Source organism: Procambarus clarkii, chromosome 3 (assembly GCF_040958095.1).
Source record: "Procambarus clarkii isolate CNS0578487 chromosome 3, FALCON_Pclarkii_2.0, whole genome shotgun sequence".
Lineage (NCBI taxonomy): Eukaryota > Metazoa > Arthropoda > Malacostraca > Decapoda > Cambaridae > Procambarus > Procambarus clarkii.
Window position 1 is genome coordinate 23466600 of NC_091152.1, and position 22694 is coordinate 23489293.

The 22694-nt window shown below is 48.4% G+C and overlaps 1 protein-coding gene across 1 annotated transcript in view; it reads right to left on the reverse strand.

The window, feature by feature from the left end:
• The window catches only part of LOC123760893 (uncharacterized), a 177961-nt gene extending 156088 nt beyond the window's left edge, over positions 1-21873 (reverse strand). Inside the window, exon 1 of the mRNA XM_045746700.2 lies at positions 21766-21873. The gene's annotated coding sequence lies outside the window, so the exon portion shown is untranslated. The remainder of the gene's footprint in view (positions 1-21765) is intronic.
• Between the last annotated feature and the right edge of the window lie 821 nt (positions 21874-22694).

Sequence of the window (22694 nt, forward strand, 5' to 3'; positions counted from 1 at the left end):
CTGAGAACTTCGAAGCCAGCAGATGAAGTAATTGATGAGACTCCAAAGGTAGTGGAGCAGAGGACCTCGAGCTGTGAGGAGAAGCAGCAGTGAAGAGGAGTGTCACGTGCTTCTGTAGAGGTGGAGAAGCACCATACTTGCTCGGGGAAACTTCATGGTGTAGTAGCCAAGAGAGCTGTGGAGGACCCTAGCAGAAGGGTGAAGCACCGTAGTTGCTCAAGGAAACTTCATGATAGCAGCCTGGAGGAGCTGCAGAGGATCCTGGTAGTGAAGCCCGGAAGAACCTAAGGATATTAGGGTAGTGAACTTCCAGAGGTGGAAGGGGAAGTTCTGGTGGATTACTTATAGGGAGTTGATAGTGTTTGGTTGTCATTAGCGTGCAAGACGCAGTGAGAGGTGAGTGACTGTTGGCATTCTTACGTCAAGGAGTGATTTATTCTGAAGCTTAGAGTTGCAGTCGTAGGCTTGATTACCTACAGATATATGTGCTCGAGGACTGACAGTGATCGATTAATCATTGTTGTGTATCAATGAACAAGTGTTATGATCTCAGCCTACAGGAGAAACGAGTCTCCCTCCTTGAGAGTTATTCATCAAGCCTGACCTGATTAGAAGGTCTAGCAAATATTGAGGTGATAACGCATATGTAAAATAGTTGCTTGGATATGTATAACAGTTTGAGATTATGGGCAATGAAGGAGAAAACAGATAAATGACTGGCTAGGAGATGTGGACATTTTGCTGGAGGCGTGAGGCTCGCTTCCGGAGGACCTTGACCTCACTTGAGTGCCAGACATCGCAGGGGGTAGCCGCGCTCCGTTGAGCTCCCATCAGAAGGGAACCCCTAGTGATATATCTCGAAGAGAAGAGAAGTGTGTAGACGTGCCAGCTGTGGAACCGAGCTGGGAACGTTGTGGTCTCAAGTCCTGGTCGAAGAAGAGAGTATCAAGCCGGCCAGAGACATTATTGTGGGCCGTGGGAGCGCCCTGACCAGACGCCGTCAGAGGGAAAGCGCCCTCGACCAGCCGATCTGTGGTAAGCACGATATACGCCAGTTCATAGTGATCACTTGTAGTTGGTCGTGTGCCCAGCGACAGTAGCAATGTTTATTTATAAGTTAGACATGTTTTAATAAGGCAGAAGGCCTGAAATAGGAGAGTGAAGAGGGAGGAACACGGAGCGACGTCCGCCCCCTCTGAGCGCTGGCGGACGACTGAGGGAGCCCGGCTCCGGATGGAGGAAGACCCTCCCAGTGAGTGAGGACCGCCGCCAGGCGAGGTGGAGTATGGACCCACCCAAAACGGGGGAGTCCACTCTCACTGTATGTAGAGAACAGATAGAGGTTTGAGGCAAGCATATTGTGTGGTTATTTTTGTTTATGTGTTAAAGGGGAACGTTTTATTGGAGTGTCGATGGGTTGCAGGTTTGTCTTTTGGGGAAGAAGTTGCTGAGAACTTCGAAGCCAGCAGATGAAGTAATTGATGAGACTCCAAAGGTAGTGGAGCAGAGGACCTCGAGCTGTGAGGAGAAGCAGCAGTGAAGAGGAGTGTCACGTGCTTCTGTAGAGGTGGAGAAGCACCATACTTGCTCGGGGAAACTTCATGGTGTAGCAGCCAAGAGAGCTGTGGAGGACCCTAGCAGAAGGGTGAAGCACCGTAGTTGCTCAAGGAAACTTCATGATAGCAGCCTGGAGGAGCTGCAGAGGATCCTGGTAGTGAAGCCCGGAAGAACCTAAGGATATTAGGGTAGTGAACTTCCAGAGGTGGAAGGGGAAGTTCTGGTGGATTACTTATAGGGAGTTGATAGTGTTTGGTTGTCATTAGCGTGCAAGACGCAGTGAGAGGTGAGTGACTGTTGGCATTCTTACGTCAAGGAGTTTTTTATACTGAAGTATCAATGAACATTTATACTGGTATATGTTATTGCATTCAAATGCTGATTTTCTGTATATATATGTTATCTTGCTGATGGTGCAACAGTGTATGTAGACTTGATCAACTTGAGGAGGTTGATAGTATCAGGTGGTGAACCATGAGATAGGATACCACTTGATAAGCTGATAATAGAGTTCTGATGGTGTTGGAGTGCAACCTGATTGTGATATTATAGAGTATAGGATTCATTATTATTATATGTGTGTATGTATCGTGTATGTGCTTTGTCCAGTAAATGTATCCCAATTTGCTGGTGTTTGCCCTCGTCCTAGTGAGGCTTCCCAGGAGGTAGTAAAGAAGGAGAGAGAGAGAGAAAGAACCAAGAACCACTGCCGTGGACAGGGTAAAAGGTAATACTAATAAGTCAAAAAGGGGATTGAGGAGATCATATCACCTAGGGAGAGAGTGGGGAGTCACAGCGGCTCGAATGGGTGTGTGCACGTGACAACGAGGCTAAATGTTGGAGCCGCATCCCCTAAACGTGTGACGTTGAGCCCCTCTCCAAGAGCCAGAAGCGCCAAGGGTGATCTCCTAGTATAAGCACTCTACCGAGTTGTGGGTTGGGTTGTCCGTAGAGAAGGATCAACGAAGACAACACCAACCAACTCACAGTCTATAATAAATTGGGGGCCTGTCCGGGAGAGTGAACTGACACACCCACACCCTGTCCAAGAGTGGATTTGTACACCCCTGCTGAGATAAACTGTGTGACCGCAGGTGTATACTCTCTCTCTTGGGAAGACTCACAGGACAAAGATGGATAAGGTGCAAGCGTTTGTGGAGTCAGGCAAGCCTGAGGACTTGGAAGGTTGCACGAGGGATCAATTGAAACAAATAGCAGAAAAATGTGGCATTAGGTTGAAAGCATCTAAAGTAGCTGGGATGAAGGATGAGATCCTGAGGCAGTTAAGAGCCAAAAATGAAGCGGCAGAGCAAGGAGCCCAAAAAGGAGCTGAAAGTGGAAAGGAGGATGATGGGCAGGATGAAGTGAGATCCCAGGGATCGAGTTGGAGCAGCAAGAGTAGCCGCAGTAGCAGGAGTAGCCGAAATAGGAGCTTGGAGAGATTCCAGTTAGAGCTCCAGATGCAGCAACAACGAGAGGACAAGGAGAGACAGTTCCAGCTGGAAAAGATGAAATTAGAACTCCAGATGAAAAATGAAGCAGAGAAGGAAAAAGAAAAAACCAGGCTGGAAGTAGAAAAAGAAAAAACCAGACTGGAAATAGAAAAAGAGAAAGCAAGACTAGAGGTGGAGAAAGAAAAAGAGAAAACCAGAGTAAGAGAACTGGAGTTGGAACAGGAGAAAGAAAAAGAGAAAGCAAGGCTAGAGGTGGAAAAAGAAAAAGAGAGAACAAAACAAATGCAGATAGAAGCGAACAGAACCTTGGCTGAGCAAAGGATTGAACATGGGTTGCCAGAGAGCACCACCCAGGTATCACACCCAACAGATGTTAGGGTTAGGGAGAAGGACATTCCCTTGTTTGTGCCCGAAGAGGCAGAGAGCTTCTTCGAGCATTTTGAGAAAGTAGCCAGTATCAAGGAGTGGCCACAGGAGGAATGGGCCCAGCTGGTCCAGTTAAGATTGACCGGTGCAGCCAGGGAGGCATACACCCAATTGTCACTGGAAGAGTGCCAGGATTATGCCACAGTAAAGAGCAGCATATTGCGCTCGTTTCAGTTAACCCCAGAAGCTTATAGGAAGCGCTTCAGAGAGATGATCAGAGTTGGAGCGTGTACGTTTGCTGAGACAGCAAGAGATCTGGAAAGACGATTCCAGAAGTGGATTGAGGCTGCTGGAGTTGGATCTTACGCTGACCTGAAGCAACTGATGGTCATGGAGAAGTTCCTGGAGATGATGCATCCTGAAACAAAGTTCAAGATCCAAGGAGCAGGGATAATGGAGGTGAAAGATGCCGCAGATAGGGCGGATATGATTACTGAAGCGTACAAGAGCTTAAGGGAGAACAGAGTAAGAAGCGAGGCGAGACGCAGCAATGGCAGACCCAGTGGAGTCTGGGGAGGAAGAAATTATGAAAGACCCAGAAGAGTCTGGGGTGAGAAAAATTTTGATAAATGGGCAGATAAAAGTAAGTACCCTAAAACTCAGACGAGTAGGTCGCGCACTTCGTCTGAAAGTGAAGATGGAGGAGCTAAACAAGAAACTAATCGTTATCCTGGAAATCAAGAGTCCAGTAGAACCCCACAGAGTGCAAGTAGTGTACCTGGCCCGAGGAATTCTCATGTGAGTGGGCAGAGTCAGAGCTACTCTGGTACATATAGAAGAGACTTTACCCAGATGAGATGTTACAATTGTAACGGATTGGGTCACGTGATGCGAGATTGTCGGCAGGGCAAGAGAGTTGTGACCCTGGCCATGTGTGACCCCCGAGGTAAATATACTAATGTGTTCCGAGACAAACCACAGAGAGCAAACTTAGTGAACGAGAGGTATAGGCCGTTCATGAGCAAAGGTTGGATCAGTATAAGAGGCCAACCTGAGGTAGAAGTTGGTATCTTGAGAGATACCGGAGCTAATCAGAGCTTGATTACGAGTAGCCTGATTGGGAATGATCGACGGTTAGCTGGCAGGAGTAAGATGAAGGTATATGGGTTGTTGTCTGAAAGTGACATGCCCATTTGTACTGTCCAGCTAAGGTCGGAATATGTGTCGGCAGAGGTGATGTTGGGAGTGTGCCCCGACATACCTATTCCAGGAGTCCAAGTGATCTTGGGGAATGACTTGTGCGGGACAAAGGTGTTGCCAAGAGTCATAGCGGAGACTGTGCCAGAGGAGTGCCCAGAAGGCCATGGCACGGGTGGGACACCTGAGAGTGTGAACCTGACTGACATCCGAGGAGATGAGTCAGGAGACCGCCAAGCCATTGAAAACCCTGTCTCGGTAGTGATGAAGACAGAGGTGGCCGACAAGGAAGACGCTGGAGAAGATGATACAGTGTCGATTCAACCGGTGGAAGATATTGATGTAGACATAGCGTGGCTGTTTGATGAAGGTCCAGCCCAGGAAAATGAAGTCTCGGTGAGGTCAAAAGTGAGGATGACCCAGCCGAAGAAGAATACTGTGAAGAGAGCGGACCTGAGTAGAGCCCAGACTGCTGAAACTAAGAGTCGGAAGGTGAATGCAACTGTGCTGAGTATGAATGAGGAAAGATGTGGACATACTGAGGACGGGAGTAGAGCGTCACGTTGTCCACGAGCACAGAGGCATAGGGATAGTGGAGTTAAGTTGTTTGAGATGTCAGGAGTCGACATGTTTCACAGAAAACGTGAAGAAGAGATAGTGAAGAAGAGTAATAGCCGGGAAAATGAAAGGAGAAGAGACAGTATGTGTGGAGAGATGCTTACGAGCACTCTGGGAGAGGCAAGACGATGCGTACGGTCGAATGCTGTTGGATGTAGTACAGCGCTCGAAGAAGCTTTTAGGGAACGAAGAAGAGTTGAAGGAGAAGAAATGGAGTTGTATAGAGGTGAGAGGTGTGAGAAGAGGATGATGATGCAAGCATGGATGAATAGAAGAAAGCCGAGGACGCGATGGAGGTCAAACAGGATGAGCTCTCGGATAAAGGAGGAGACGGAAGGGAGAATCGTCGGTGAAGACGAGGGAGTGAAGTATGATGACAGGAGGCGAAAGTATAATGGCAGTAGATGGAAGTATGAAGACGACAGAGGAGGTACAGACAGTAGATGTCTGACTCTGGACGAGAAGAGAAGAAGACGAGGAAACGGAGGGTGGAGACAATAAGTAGAGTGGAACGATGGAGTGCAGGCGTCCAAGGAGGACAGCCTAGCCGACAGGTGCCAGATAAGTCAGATCGTTTATGAGAAGATCATGTTTCTGGCGAGTTGTGAGCCAGATGTTGCAAGGAGCAACGAACTAATTGTAGACTCCTAAGGGAGTACGTAAGCAGATCAACCGTTCGAACCAATCGGTTGAAGAACGAGACAGTGTGGTGGCGGATGTATTATCCCGAGCTTTGCCACTGGAATAACTCTCAAAAATAAGGGGAGGGGAGTGTTATGATCTCAGCCTACAGGAGAAACGAGTCTCCCTCCTTGAGAGTTATTCATCAAGCCTGACCTGATTAGAAGGTCTAGCAAATATTGAGGTGATAACGCATATGTAAAATAGTTGCTTGGATATGTATAACAGTTTGAGATTATGGGCAATGAAGGAGAAAACAGATAAATGACTGGCTAGGAGATGTGGACATTTTGCTGGAGGCGTGAGGCTCGCTTCCGGAGGACCTTGACCTCACTTGAGTGCCAGACATCGCAGGGGGTAGCCGCGCTCCGTTGAGCTCCCATCAGAAGGGAACCCCTAGTGATATATCTCGAAGAGAAGAGAAGTGTGTAGACGTGCCAGCTGTGGAACCGAGCTGGGAACGTTGTGGTCTCAAGTCCTGGTCGAAGAAGAGAGTATCAAGCCGGCCAGAGACATTATTGTGGGCCGTGGGAGCGCCCTGACCAGACGCCGTCAGAGGGAAAGCGCCCTCGACCAGCCGATCTGTGATAAGCACGATATACGCCAGTTCATAGTGATCACTTGTAGTTGGTCGTGTGCCCAGCGACAGTAGCAATGTTTATTTATAAGTTAGACATGTTTTAATAAGGCAGAAGGCCTGAAATAGGAGAGTGAAGAGGGAGGAACACGGAGCGACGTCCGCCCCCTCTGAGCGCTGGCGGACGACTGAGGGAGCCTGGCTCCGGATGGAGGAAGACCCTCCCAGTGAGTGAGGACCGCCGCCAGGCGAGGTGGAGTATGGACCCGCCCAAAACGGGGGAGTCCACTCTCACTGTATGTAGAGAACAGATAGAGGTTTGAGGCAAGCATATTGTTTGGTTATTTTTGTTTATGTGTTAAAGGGGAACGTTTTATTGGAGTGTCGATGGGTTGCAGGTTTGTCTTTTGGGGAAGAAGTTGCTGAGAACTTCGAAGCCAGCAGATGAAGTAATTGATGAGACTCCAAAGGTAGTGGAGCAGAGGACCTCGAGCTGTGAGGAGAAGCAGCAGTGAAGAGGAGTGTCACGTGCTTCTGTAGAGGTGGAGAAGCACCATACTTGCTCGGGGAAACTTCATGGTGTAGCAGCCAAGAGAGCTGTGGAGGACCCTAGCAGAAGGGTGAAGCACCGTAGTTGCTCAAGGAAACTTCATGATAGCAGCCTGGAGGAGCTGCAGAGGATCCTGGTAGTGAAGCCCGGAAGAACCTAAGGATATTAGGGTAGTGAACTTCCAGAGGTGGAAGGGGAAGTTCTGGTGGATTACTTATAGGGAGTTGATAGTGTTTGGTTGTCATTAGCGTGCAAGACGCAGTGAGAGGTGAGTGACTGTTGGCATTCTTACGTCAAGGAGTTTTTTATACTGAAGTATCAATGAACATTTATACTGGTATATGTTATTGCATTCAAATGCTGATTTTCTGTATATATATGTTATCTTGCTGATGGTGCAACAGTGTATGTAGACTTGATCAACTTGAGGAGGTTGATAGTATCAGGTGGTGAACCATGAGATAGGATACCACTTGATAAGCTGATAATAGAGTTCTGATGGTGTTGGAGTGCAACCTGATTGTGATATTATAGAGTATAGGATTCATTATTATTATATGTGTGTATGTATCGTGTATGTGCTTTGTCCAGTAAATGTATCCCAATTTGCTGGTGTTTGCCCTCGTCCTAGTGAGGCTTCCCAGGAGGTAGTAAAGAAGGAGAGAGAGAGAGAAAGAACCAAGAACCACTGCCGTGGACAGGGTAAAAGGTAATACTAATAAGTCAAAAAGGGGATTGAGGAGATCATATCACCTAGGGAGAGAGTGGGGAGTCACAGCGGCTCGAGTGGGTGTGTGCACGTGACAACGAGGCTAAATGTTGGAGCCGCATCCCCTAAACGTGTGACGTTGAGCCCCTCTCCAAGAGCCAGAAGCGCCAAGGGTGATCTCCTAGTATAAGCACTCTACCGAGTTGTGGGTTGGGTTGTCCGTAGAGAAGGATCAACGACGACAACACCAACCAACCCACAGTCTATAATACAGTGCAGAATACGAAAACAGAACCCTCCCTCCCTCCCATGAACATAAAAACGATCAAGCCTGAGCACGCCCGGCACACAACAAAGGTATTTTCCAATGCACCGCCAAACATAACCGCAGCATCACGAAACCCGCAACACTGCAGTCTCGACCAACGCCCCAGCAACACTTTGCAGATGAGCACTATTGCAGTCCCACACATGGGTGACGCAATTAAAATCCCCACCAAAATCATATACCACGTATCATGGCACAAAAAATGCAAAATACGCCTTTGAAAAAATCCTCTCTCACCTGATGACATGCCACCCCAGAGGGGGCGTAGACAGTCAAGAGAGGAATCACCACCCCCAATACTACACCTGGACAAACAGCACCCGCCTATCCTCATCCACCTCCGTGTGAAGCATGGATATGGACGCCCTCCTAGAACAAAAATCAATGTACCCCTAAAGGACATCCTCAGAGAGTTGACCACTACATGAAACTCTGCATACAATCCATGCCAGACAGTCATATCCTTAATATTATGCTCCTGAATAAAAGCTATATCCACACACTGCTCACGAAGCACATCCACCAGACCCATCAGAACAGCCAAATCATGCAACCAAGCACCTTCAGTGTCGCACTGGTTATAGAGGGCGCCATCTGGAGAACCATTTAAGGCAACTCTAACCCCTCAGGCCCCACGTGAGATACACACGAACCTACCGTAGTAGAGGCAGCAACAATACACGGGCCACTATCCCACCGCCTCATAGAGGACAGACTTTCAGGGACAGGCGGCTGACGATCATGCCGCACTGACAACCCACACTTATTACACGATCCTGCCCCCTCTGAACACCCAGACTCACTACACGATCTTGCCGGATTGACAACCCGCACTCACTACACGATCCTACCACACTGACAACCCACACTCACTACACGATTCTGCCGCAGTGACAACCCACACTTTACGGTCTTGACACACTGACAACACGCACTCACTACATGATCCTGTCCCCCTGACAACCCACACTCATTACTCGATCCTGGTGTACTTTCAACCCACACTGACATCCTGCACTCACTAAACGATCCTGCCCCACTTACTACCCACATTGACAACCCGCACTCAATACACTTTCCTGCCCCACTGACAACACAAACTCCCTAAACGATCCTACCACACTGAAAACCAACACTGATAACCCGCACTCACTACACGAACATGCAACACTGACAACCCACACTCACTAAATGATCCCACCACACTGACAATTCGCACTCACTACACGACTGCCAAACTGACAACCCGCACTCACTACACGATCCTCGAACACTGACAACCAACACTCACTACACGACTCTGCCATATTGACAACCCGACTCGCTACCAGACACTGCTACACTGACAACATGCATTCACTACATGATCCTGTCAAACTGATAACCTATACTAAAAACCTGCACTCACTACACGATCCTGCCACTCTGACAACCCACATTACCTACACGATCCTAATGCACTGACAATCAACACTCGTACACGATCATGCCACACTGACAAGCGGCACTCACTTAACGATCCTGCCACACTGGCAACCCACACTCACTATACGATCCTGCCACACCGACAACCCGCACTCACAAAACGATCCTGCCACACTGACAATCCACCCTCACTTTACAATCCTGCCCCACTGACAACCCACACTCACTATACGATCCTGCCATGGTGACAACCCACACTCACTTCATGATCCTGTTGCACTGACAACTTCACACTGACAACCCACACTCACTACACAGTCATGACACACCGACAACCCACACTCACTGTACAATCCTGCCACACTAACAACCTACAATGCTAACACGCATTCACTATACAATACAGGAAGACGGACAACCCAACATCACTACACGATCTTCCCACACGTGCAACCCGCACTCACTACACGATCCTGCCACACTGAGAACTCACACTGACAACCAGCACTCACTACACTTTCCTGCCACATTAACAATCCACACTGACAACACGCACTCACTACACGATCCTCACACACTGACAACCTACTCTGACAACCCGCACTAACTACACTTTCCTCCCACAATGACAACCCAATCTGAAAACTCAAACTTACTACACGATCTTGCAACACTGACACCCCGAACTCATTACAAGACACTGCCACACTGACAACCTGCACTCACAAAACGATCCTGCTGCACTGACAATCCACACTCACTTGACAATCCTGCCCCACTGACAATCCACACTCACTTGACAATCCTGCCCCATTGACAATCCACACTCACTTGACAATCCTGCCCACTGACAATCCAAACTCACTACACGATCCTGCCACACTAACAACCTACACTGTAAACTCGCATTCACTACACGATACAGGAACACGGACAACCCAACATCAGTACCCGATCCTGCCACATTGAAAACCCACTCCGACAACCTGCACTCACTACACAATCCTGAATCACTGACAACATACACTGACAACCCACCCTGCCAACCTGCACTCACTACACCTTTCCTTCCACAATGACAACCCAAACTGAAAACCTAAACTTACTACACGATCCTGACACACTGACAACCCTCACTGACAAGTCACACTAGCTACATGATCAGGCCGCACTGACAACCCGCACTCACTACACGACTCTGCTACACTGACAACGTGCACTCACTACAAGATTCTGCCACACAGAAAACCCACATTCATTTCAAGATCCTGCTGCACTGACAATCCACTCTCTACTCGATCTTACCGCACTGACAACCCACACTCACTGCACGATTATGCCAATTGGAAAACCCGCACTCACTACACGATCCTGCCACACTGACACCCCGCACTCACTACGCGGTTGAGAACCTGTTGATTGACGGTTGAGAGGCGGGACCAAAGAGCTAGAGCTCAACCCCCGCAAACACAACTAGGTGAGTACACGAGCGTGCCATAGTGAGAACTCATTCTCAGTACACGATCCTGGCGCACTGAAAACCCACAATCATTACACGATCCTGCCGCCCTGACAACCCACACTCATTACACGATGCTGTCGCACTGACAACCCACACTGACTAAAAGATCCTACTGCACTGAGAACCGACACAGAAAACTCACAGCCACTTTACGATCCTGCTGCACTGACAACCTGCACTCACTACAGGATTCTGCCACACATAAAACCCACAAGCACTTCAAGATCATGCCGCACTGACAATCCACACTCACTACACGATCCTACTGGACTGACAACATCGACAATCCGTAATTACTACGCGATCCTGCCACAATGACAATCCACATTCCCCACACGATCTTGCCACACTGAAAACCCATACTCACTACACGATCCTGCCACACTGACAACCCACACTCACTACACGATTCTGCAACACTGACAACTTGCCCTCACTAAACGATCCTAACGCACTGAGAACTCACACTCATTACTCGATCCTGCCACAGTAACAACTTACACTCACTACACGATCCTGCTGCACTGACAACCCGCACTCACTGCAAGTTCCTGCCACACAGAAAATCCACACTCACTACATGATCCTGCCACAATGGCAACCCGCACTCACTGCAGGATCCTGCCACTAAAATCCACACACACTATACGAATCCTGCCACACAGACAACCAACGCTCACTACACGATCCTGCCGCACTGACAATCCACACTCACTGCACGATCATGCCAAATTGACAACCCGACAAGCACTAAACGATCCTGCCACACTGAAAACCCGCACTCACTACACGAGCGTGCAATACTGAAAACTCACTCTCAGTAAACAATCCTGTCGTACTGACAACCCACACTCACTACTCGAACCTGCCGCCCTGACAACCCGCACTCACTACACGATGTCGCCACATTGACAACCCACACTCATTGCACGATCCTGCAACACTGACAACCCAAACTCACTACACGATCCAACTGCACTGACATCCCGCACTTACTGCAAGATCCTGCCACACAGAAAACCCACACTCACTATATTATCCTGCTGCACTAACTACCCAGACACACTACACGATCCTGCTACACTGACAACCTACACTCACTACACGATCCTGTCACACTGACAACTTACACTCACACTACACGATCCTGTCACACTGACAACCTACACTCACCACACGATCCTGCCACACTGACAACATACACTCGCCACACGATCCTGCCACACTGACAAATTACGATCCAATCCACACTCACTAGAAGATCCTACTGCACTGACAACCGACACTGACAACCCTCAGTCACTACACAATCCTGCCACAATGAAAACCCGCATTCACTGCAGGATCCTGCCACACAGAAAATCCCACACACACTTCAAGATCCTGCCGCACGGATAATCCACATTCACTACACGATCCTGCTGCACTAACAACCTACACTCACTACACGATCCTGCCACACATAAAACCAACACTCACTTCAAGATCATGCCATACTGACAATCCACACTCACTACAGTATCCTGCTGGACTGACAACCCACATTGACAACACATGCTTACTACGCGATCCTGCCACACTGGCAAGCCACACTGACAGGTTACTCTCACGAAACGATACTGCTGCATTGAAAACCCACACTCACTACACTATCAAGCCAAAATGACAACCCACACTGACAACCCGCAAGCACTAATCGATTCTTCCACACTGAAAGCCCACACTCATTACACGATCCTGCCACACTGAAAACCCACACTCACTATATAATCCTCCTGCACTGACAACCCAGACTCACTACACGATCCTGCCACTGACAACCAACACTCACTATACGAATCCTGCCACACAGACAACCCACAATCACTCCAAGATCCTGCCTCACTGCACGATCATGCCACTTTGACAAACCACAAGCAGTAAACGATCCTGCCACACTGAAAACTCGCACTTACTACACGAGTTTGCCATACTGAGAACTCACTCTGAACACACTCACAACCCACACTCACTACACGATCCTGTCGCACTGACAACCAACACTCACTACACGATCCTGCTGCATTCACAACCCACACTCTCTATCCTGTTGCACTGACAACCCACACTCACTACAAGATCCTACTGCACTGACAACTGACATTGACAACCCACAATCACTACACGATCCTGCCACAATGAAAACCCGCACTCAATGCAGGATTCTGCCACACAGAAAACCCACTCACTTCAAGATCCTGCCACACTGACAATCCACACTCACTACACGATCCTGCTGCAGTGACAACCTGCACTCACTACGATCCTGCCACACATAAATCCCACACTCACTTCAAGATCATGCCACACTGTCAATCTACATTCACTACGACACGATCCTGCTGGACTGACAACCCACATTGACAACCCTCACTTACTACGTGATCCTGCCACACCGACAACCCACATTGACAAGTCACTCTAACAAAACGATACTGCTGCACTGAAAACCCACACTCACTACACTATCATGTCAAACCGACAACCCACACTGTCAACCCACACACACTAAACGATTCTTCCACACTGAAAACCCACACTCACTACACGATCCTGCCCCACTGACAACCCACAATCCCTACACGATCTTGCCACACTGGCAACCCACTCTCATTACACGATCTTGCCCCACAACCCGTACTCGCTACACGATCATGCCACACACTGACAACCCACTCTCACCGACAACATGTTATCATACATACAGATTCGAGAACCACCATTGAAACTTTGCAACTAGAATACATATGTGATAACATACATCTGATCACAAATATATCATTAATGCAAACACTGAAACAACAAGGCCAACGCGTTCTTATCAACTGGGTGCCAAGTAATGTGTTTATAATATGAAATGACATTGCAGACGAAGCTGCAAAACTTGCAACTAAGAGAAGAAATGTAGTCATTTATATATCACAGCGTCTATCACAGATTAAGAAAGTAAATAGAAACAGAGCATTGCAAAAGATGTACAGTGACCACAACACAGCAGTTGCAACATCAGGATCTGCGGGTTGGTACAAGAATTCAACCAACTACGAACCACTTAGTTTGATGAAAGGGAGCAGTAGAGCAACAGAAGTACACTAACATGCATGAGAAATAGGCTTACAGATTCCGGAAGATGAGAGAAAATAACAGCACTGTGGAGAAATGCCCGACCGACCACTGGAACATTATCTAACACAGTACACAGTTACAAACCCATTAAGATTTCAACTTAGATTCAACAGAGCAGAAGAAGTTGTTAAACACATATGGCAAAATCTTACTGAAGCGACCATACGAGTCATAAATACTCATACTCCGCCCAATTAAACAGATACAAGCAACACTTAGTGGGCCAGCCAGAGGCTTAGGGCCCGCGCAGGAACATCGCTAAAAAAAATTCGACACGATCCTGCAACACAATCTTGCAACACAGACAACCCACACTCACTACACGATACTGCAACACTGACTTCGTGCACTCACTACACGATTCTGCCACACTGACAACCCACACTTACTACAGGATCGTTCGGCAATGACAACCCACACTCACTACACGATTTTATAACACTGACACCCCACACTCACTACACGATCTTTCCGCACAGACAACCCGCACTCATTACAGGATCCTGCCTCACTGACAACCCACACTCATTACAGGATCCTTCAGCAATGACAACCCGCACTCACTACACGAGCTTGCCACACTGACAACCCACGCTCACTACACGATCCTGCCACAATGACAACCCGTACTCACTGCAGGATTCTGCCACTGACAACCCACACTCACAATATGAATCCTGTCGCACTGACAACCCATACTCATTACACGATCCTGCACCACTAAAAACCGACGCACTCACTACACGATCCTGCCACTGAAAACCCGCACTTACTGCAGGATCCTGTCACACAGAAAACAAACACTCACTCCAAGATCCTGCTGCACTGACAACCCACACTCACCACACGATCCTGCTGCACTGACATCCCACATTGTCTACTCACACTCACGAAACGATTCTGCTGCACTGACAACTCACCCTCACTACACGATCATTGCACGTTGACAACCCACCCTCACTACACGATCATGCCACGCTGACAACCCACACTCACTACACAATCCTGCCACACTGAGAACCCAAACTCACTACTTGATCCTGCCACAACGACAACCCGTACTCACTGTAGGATCCTGCCACTGACAACCCAAACTCACTATACGAATTACGCTACACTGACAAAGCACACTCACTACACGATCCTGCTATACTGACAACTACATTAACAACCCACACTCACTGCAGGATCCTGCCACCGACAACCCACACTCACTATACGAATCATGCTGCACTGACAACCCACACTCACTACACGATCATGACATATTGAAAACCTACACTGACTACCAGCACTCACTACACGATCTTGCAGCACTGACAACCCACACTCATTACTCGATCCTGCCGCACTGACAGCCCAAACTCACCCCACGATTCTGCCTCACTGACAACACACACACACTACAAGATTGTGCCACATTGACAACCCACACTCACTACACGATCCTGCCACACTGACAACCCACACTCACTACTCGATCCTGCAACACTGAAAACCCACTACACACTTCATTACACACAGAAATCACAATAACGTGATGAATCAAATGAACAAATCCACAAGGGCCGTGACGAGGATTCGAACCTGTGAATGAGATGCTGTTGGGACGCAGGTTCGAATCCTCGTCACGGGCATTGTGGATTTGTTTATTTGATGCATCGCGTTATTGTGATTTCTGTGTGTAATGAAGTAAGGGCGAAGAGGGAGAATGGCCTATTAACAAAATTCGAGTGCATGGGGGAGTTGTGTAAAACTCTGGTTTGTGTCTCAGAGAGACTGCAGGATCCAGTGGGTTCAGTAGAACTTCGATTTCAAGTCTACTGACCATGTCGTAGCTCAGTCGATTAAGGCAGCGTCTGGGATGCTCTTGAACGCAGGTTCGAATCCTATACATGGCCCTTGTGGATTTGTTCATTTGATGCATCACGTTATTGTGATTTCTGTGTGTGTAATGAAGTAAGGGCGAAGATGGAGAACGGCCTATTGACATAGCTAGAGTGCATAGAGGAGTTGTGTAGAACCCTGGTTTGTGTCTTGAAGAGTAAGTAGTAAGTAATTATCAAAAGAAGGCACCAAACCGGGAAGGCTATGTAGCACCATCAAATACGCAAAATAATCAGAGGGCGCTAAATATCACCAAGGATGCCAATACGAGAGCAAAAACGCATAAGGCGAACGATATCAAAAGTATCCGAGTCACCAAGAATTCTATCGAGGGACAGGTGACCGCGAGGGGCGGTCGGAAAGCATGACACACGCTCGTCCTGGAAGTCAGGACATTCAAGAAGGACATGCACGACTGTAAGAGGGACAATGCAACTAGGACAATAAGGGGCAGGGCGGTGCACCATCAAGTGAAGTGCAGTCTTGAAGAGACTGCAGGATCCAGTAAGTTCAGTAGAACTTCGGTTTCAACTCTTTTGACCATGTCGTAGCTCAGTCGATTAAGGCAGTGTCTGGGATGCTCTTGGATGCAAGTTCGAATCCTAATCACGGCACTTGTGGATTTGTTCATCTGAAAACCCACACTCACTATACGATTTTGCAACACTGACAACCCACACTCTCTACACGATCCTGCCACTTTGACAACCTACACTGAAAAGTCACTCTCACGAAACGATACTGCTGCATTGAAAACCCACACTCAGTACACTATCATGCCAAACTGACAACCCACACTGACAACCCGCACGAACTAAACGATCCTTTCACACTGAAAACCCACACTCATTACACTATCCTGCCCCACTCACAACCCACACTCCCTACATGATCTTGCCACACTGACAACCCACATTCACTACACGATCCTGCCACACTGAGAACCCATACTCACTATTCGATCCTGCAACACTGAAAACCCACACTAACTACACGATCTTGCAACACTGACACCCCGCACTCACTACACGATCCTACCACACTGACAACCTGCACTCACTACACGATCCTGCCACACTGGGAACCCACACTCACTACACGATTCATCCGCAATGACAACCCGCATTCACTAAATGATCCTAAGGCACTGAGAACTCACACTCAGTTCACGCTCCATTCGCTCTGGCAACCCACACTCATTACTCAATCCTGCTGCACTGATAACCACACTTAATAAACGTTGCTGCCACACTGACAACCCAAACTCACTGCACGATCCTGCCACCATAAAAACCCACACGCACTATACATTCATTCCGCACTGCCAACCCACACTCACTACACGATCCTGCAGCACTGACAACCCACACTCATTACTCGATCCTGCTGCACTGACAACCCACACTCATTACTCGATCCTGCTGCACTAACAACCCACACTCATTACTCGATCCTGCTGCACTAACAACACACACTCATTACTCAATCCTGCCGCACTAACAACACACACTCATTACAAGATCCTGCAGCACTGACAACACACACTCATTACAAGATCCTGTGTGCACTGACAACACACACTCATTACAAGATCCTGCTGCACTGACAACACACACTCATTACAAGATCCTGCTGCACTGACAACACACACTCATTACAAGATCCTGCTGCACTGACAACACACACTCATTACAAGATCCTGCGTGCACTGACAACACACACTCATTACAAGATCCTGCTGCACTGACAACACACACTCATTACAAGATCCTGTGTGCACTGACAACACACACTCATTACAAGATCCTGCTGCACTGACAACACACACTCATTACAAGATCCTGCAGCACTGACAACACACACTCATTACAAGATCCTGCTGCACTGACAACACACACTCATTACAAGATCCTGTGTACACTGACAACACACACTCATTACAAGATCCTGTGTGCACTGACAACACACACTCATTACAAGATCCTGCAGCACTGACAACACACACTCATTACAAGATCCTGCGGCACTGACAACACACACTCATTACAAGATCCTGTGTGCACTAACAACACACACTCATTACAAGATCCTGCGGCACTGACAACACACACTCATTACAAGATCCTGCGGCACTGACAACACACACTCACTCCTCGATACTGCCCGACTGACAAACCACTCTCACTATACGATCCTGGTGCACTGACAACATGCACTCACCACACGATCCTCCCGCACAGACAACCGCGACTTACTACATGGTCCTGCTGCACTGACAACCCACACTCACTACACGATCCTGCCACACTGACAACCTACACTGAAAATCCAAATTTACTACACGATCCTGCAACACCGACAACCGACACTTACAATGCACACTCACTACTCGATCATGCCGCACTGGCAACCCGCATTCACTAAACAATCCTATCACACTGACAACCTGTACTCACTACACGACTATGCCACGTTGCCAGTCCACACTCACTACACGATCCTGTAACACTGACAACCCACACTCACTACTCGATTCAGCTACATTGACAACCCACACTCAGTACACGATCCTGCTGCACTCACAACCCCCACGCACTACACGATCCTGCTGCACTCACAACCCGCAGTAATTACACGATCCTACTGCACTGACAACCCACACTCACTACACGATCCTGCCCTACTTAAAACTAACACCCACTACTAGATCCTGCTGCACTGAGAAGCCACACTCAGTAAACGATCCTACTGCACTGACAACCCACACTTACTACACGATCTTACCACACTGACAATCTACTCTCACTACACGATCATGGCGCACTTACAATCCACACTCAGTATACCATCCTGATAACCGACACTCACTACACCATCCTTCCTCACTGACAACCGGCACACACTACACAATCCTGTCCCACTGACAACCCACACTCACTGTACGATCCTGCTGCACTGAGAACCTACACTCACTACTCGATCGTGGTGCATTGAAACCCCACACTCACTACACGATCCTATCACACTTACAACCCACACTCACTACATCACTACATTTGTTCAGCAGGACAAAAAATTATAGTAGTAGTCATATATAACCCCCACCAAACGACAGAAGATCCAGACAGGAATATGATAGAAACAACATGGCCACCATGAATATAGTAGCTAGAGCAGGTTCTGTAGCTAGCAGGAACGGATCCAGACTACTAATCATGGAAGGCTTAAACCACGGGAAGATTGATTGGGAGAACAGAGACCCACATGGAGGACCAGACACATGGAGAGCTAAGCTGCTGGACGTGGTAACAAGAAACTTTCTAAGCCAATACATCAAAGGACCGACAAGAATGAGAGGAGAGGATGAACCAGCTATGCTTGATCTGATATTTATTCCTAAATAAGTCGGATATATGGGAAGTTAAGTTGGAAGCCCCCTTGGTAATGAGTGATCACAGTGTATAGATCTTTGAATACCTGTAGAGCTAAGAATTATCTTCCCAAAAAAGAACCGGGAAACAACGGAAACAACGGGCTGTCATACCGAAAGGGAAATTATGAGGAAATGAGAAAATTCCTAAGGGATATGCCATGGGACGAGAAGAATCTGTGGTTTAATAGGGCATGTATGAAAGCAAAGGAACTGAACAAAAGGGCGTGGAGGAACTTCCGAAATAACAGAACACCAGAAAGCAGGGAGGGAGATACCAGAGAACCACGAACGAGTATGTTAGTGTGAGAAGAGAAGCAGAGAAAAAGTATGAAAACGATATAGCTAATAAAGCCAAGACCGAACCAAAACTACTCCACAGTCACATCAGGAGGAAAACAACAGTGATGGAACAGGTAATGAAACAGAACGGGTTTCATTGTGCCCTGACAGGTACACAAAGAATGACTTAGAGGTGTGTGAAGAACTCAACAAGATGTTCCAGGAGAAACTTCACAATAGGACAAGGTGACAGTTATCCAGACGGCCTTGAATGGGGTCGAAATTACTAGAGATGCAGTCAAGAGGCATCTGTTGGATCTGAACGTGAGAAAGGCTGTTGGCCCGAACTGAATCTCACCATGGGTATTGAAAGGGTGTGCAGAAACACTTTGCTTGCCCCTCTCCATAGTGTATAGTAGGTCACTGGAGACAGGAGACCAACCAGAAATATGAAAGATGGCTAATGTAGTCCCAATATACAAAAAGGATGACGGACAAAAGGCACTGAACTACAGGCCAGTGTCCTTAACATGTATACCATGCAAGGTGACGGAGAAGATCGCGAGAAAAAACCTAGTTACACATCTGGAGAGAAGGGACTTCGTGACAACCCATCAACATGGGTTCAGGGAGGATAAATCTTGCCTTACAGGCTTAATAGAATTATACGATCAGGTGACAAAGATTAAACAAGAAAGAGAAGGATGGGCAAACTACATTTTCTTGGACTGACGGAAAGCCTTTGACATAGTACCCCACAAGAGTTTGATGCATAAGCACTGACAACACGCACTCACTACACGATCCTGTTGCATTGACAACACGCACTCACTACACGATCCTGCCCTACTGATGTCACACACTCATTACACTATCCTGGTGCCCTGACAATCCACACTCACTACACGATCCTGCTGCACTGAAAACCCACACTGATTACACGATCCTACCACACTGACAACCTGCTCTCACTACACGATCCTGCTGCACTGACACCCCACACTCACTACACGATCCTGCTACACTGACAACCAATATTCACTACACGATTTTGCCACAATGACAACCCACACTCACTACACGATACTGACATAATGACAACCCCACACTAAAATATCCTGCAACACAGACAACCCATGCTCACTACACAATCCTGGCACACTGACACCCAAATTCACTACACGATCCTGTTACACTGACATCCCACACTCGCTACACGATCCTGCCGCACTGACAACCCACACACTATACGATCCTGCCGCACTGACAACCCACACACTATACGATCCTGCCGCACTGACAACCCACACACACTATACGATCCTCCCGCACTGACAACACACACTGACAACACACACGAGATCCTGCTGCACTGACAACCCACACACACTATACGATCCTCCCGCACTGACAACACACACTGACAACACACTGACAACACACACAAGATCCTGCTGCACTGACAACCCACACACACTATACGATCCTCCCGCACTGACAACACACACTGACAACACACTGACAACACACACAAGATCCAGCTGCACTGACAACCCGCACTCACTACACTCACTTGGAATGCATTAGGAAGTGATGTGGGAAGGCTGACTCCATACACAGTTTCAAGTGTAGATATGATAGAGCCCAGTAGGCTCAGGAACCTGTACACCTGACGATTGACGGTTGAGAGGCGGGACCAAAGAGCCAGAGCTCAACCCCTGTAAGCACAATTAGGTTTGTACACGATCCAGCTGCACTGACAACCCACACTCACTACACTGACAACCTACATCCAGCTACACTGACAACCTACGCTCACTACACGCTCCTGCTACACTGACATTCAACGCTCACTACTTGATCCTGCTACACTGCCATCCAACGCTCACTACTTGATCCTGCTGCAATGACATCCCGCAGCACACAATCTGGCCGTACAGACATTCACAGGATAAGGCAAGTGGCCTTGTACACATCACGAGGCTTCCTCCCATGCAGTGCACTGTGGGAGGCTCACCTGGTTCTGCAGGTGAGGTACAGGTGTGTTAGGCGGTGCGGTGAGGACTGGTAATGTGCAGCAGCGTGCGGTGAGGACCAGCCGCGCGCGTGTGTGTGTGTGTGTCGGCTCCGGACTCACCACACACACATACACATATACACCACACTCGCCGCAGTGCTGACGTCTCCCCGTGACCCAGGGACACCCCGGGATTACTGCCCTCCCCTCACCACCTCATGTCCGATAAACATATGCTTCATTCCCATTCCAGCGTTCCTATCCCACACAACACACGCTACACGTAACACGCCACACAACACACGCCACACAACACACGCCACACAACACACGCCACACAACACACGCCACACAACACACGCCACACAACACACGCCACACAACACATGCCACACAACACACGCCACACAACACATGCCACACACCACATGCAACACACCACATGCCACACAACACACGCCACACAACACATGCCACACAACACACGCCACACACCACATGCCACACAACACACGCCACACAACACATGCCACACACCACATGCCACACAACACACGCCACACAACACATGCCACACAAAACACGCCACACACCACACGCTACACAACACACGCCACACAACACACGCCACACACACCACACAACACACGACACACAACACACGCCACACACCACATGCCACACACCACATGCCACACAACACACGCCACACAACACATGCCACACAACACACGCCACACACCACATGCCACACAACACACGCCACACAACACACGCCACACAACAAACGCCACACAGCACACGCCACACAACACACGCCACACAACACACGCCACACAACACACGCCACACACCACACGCCACACACCACACGCCACAAACCACACGCCACACACCACACGCCACAAACCACACGCCACACAACACAC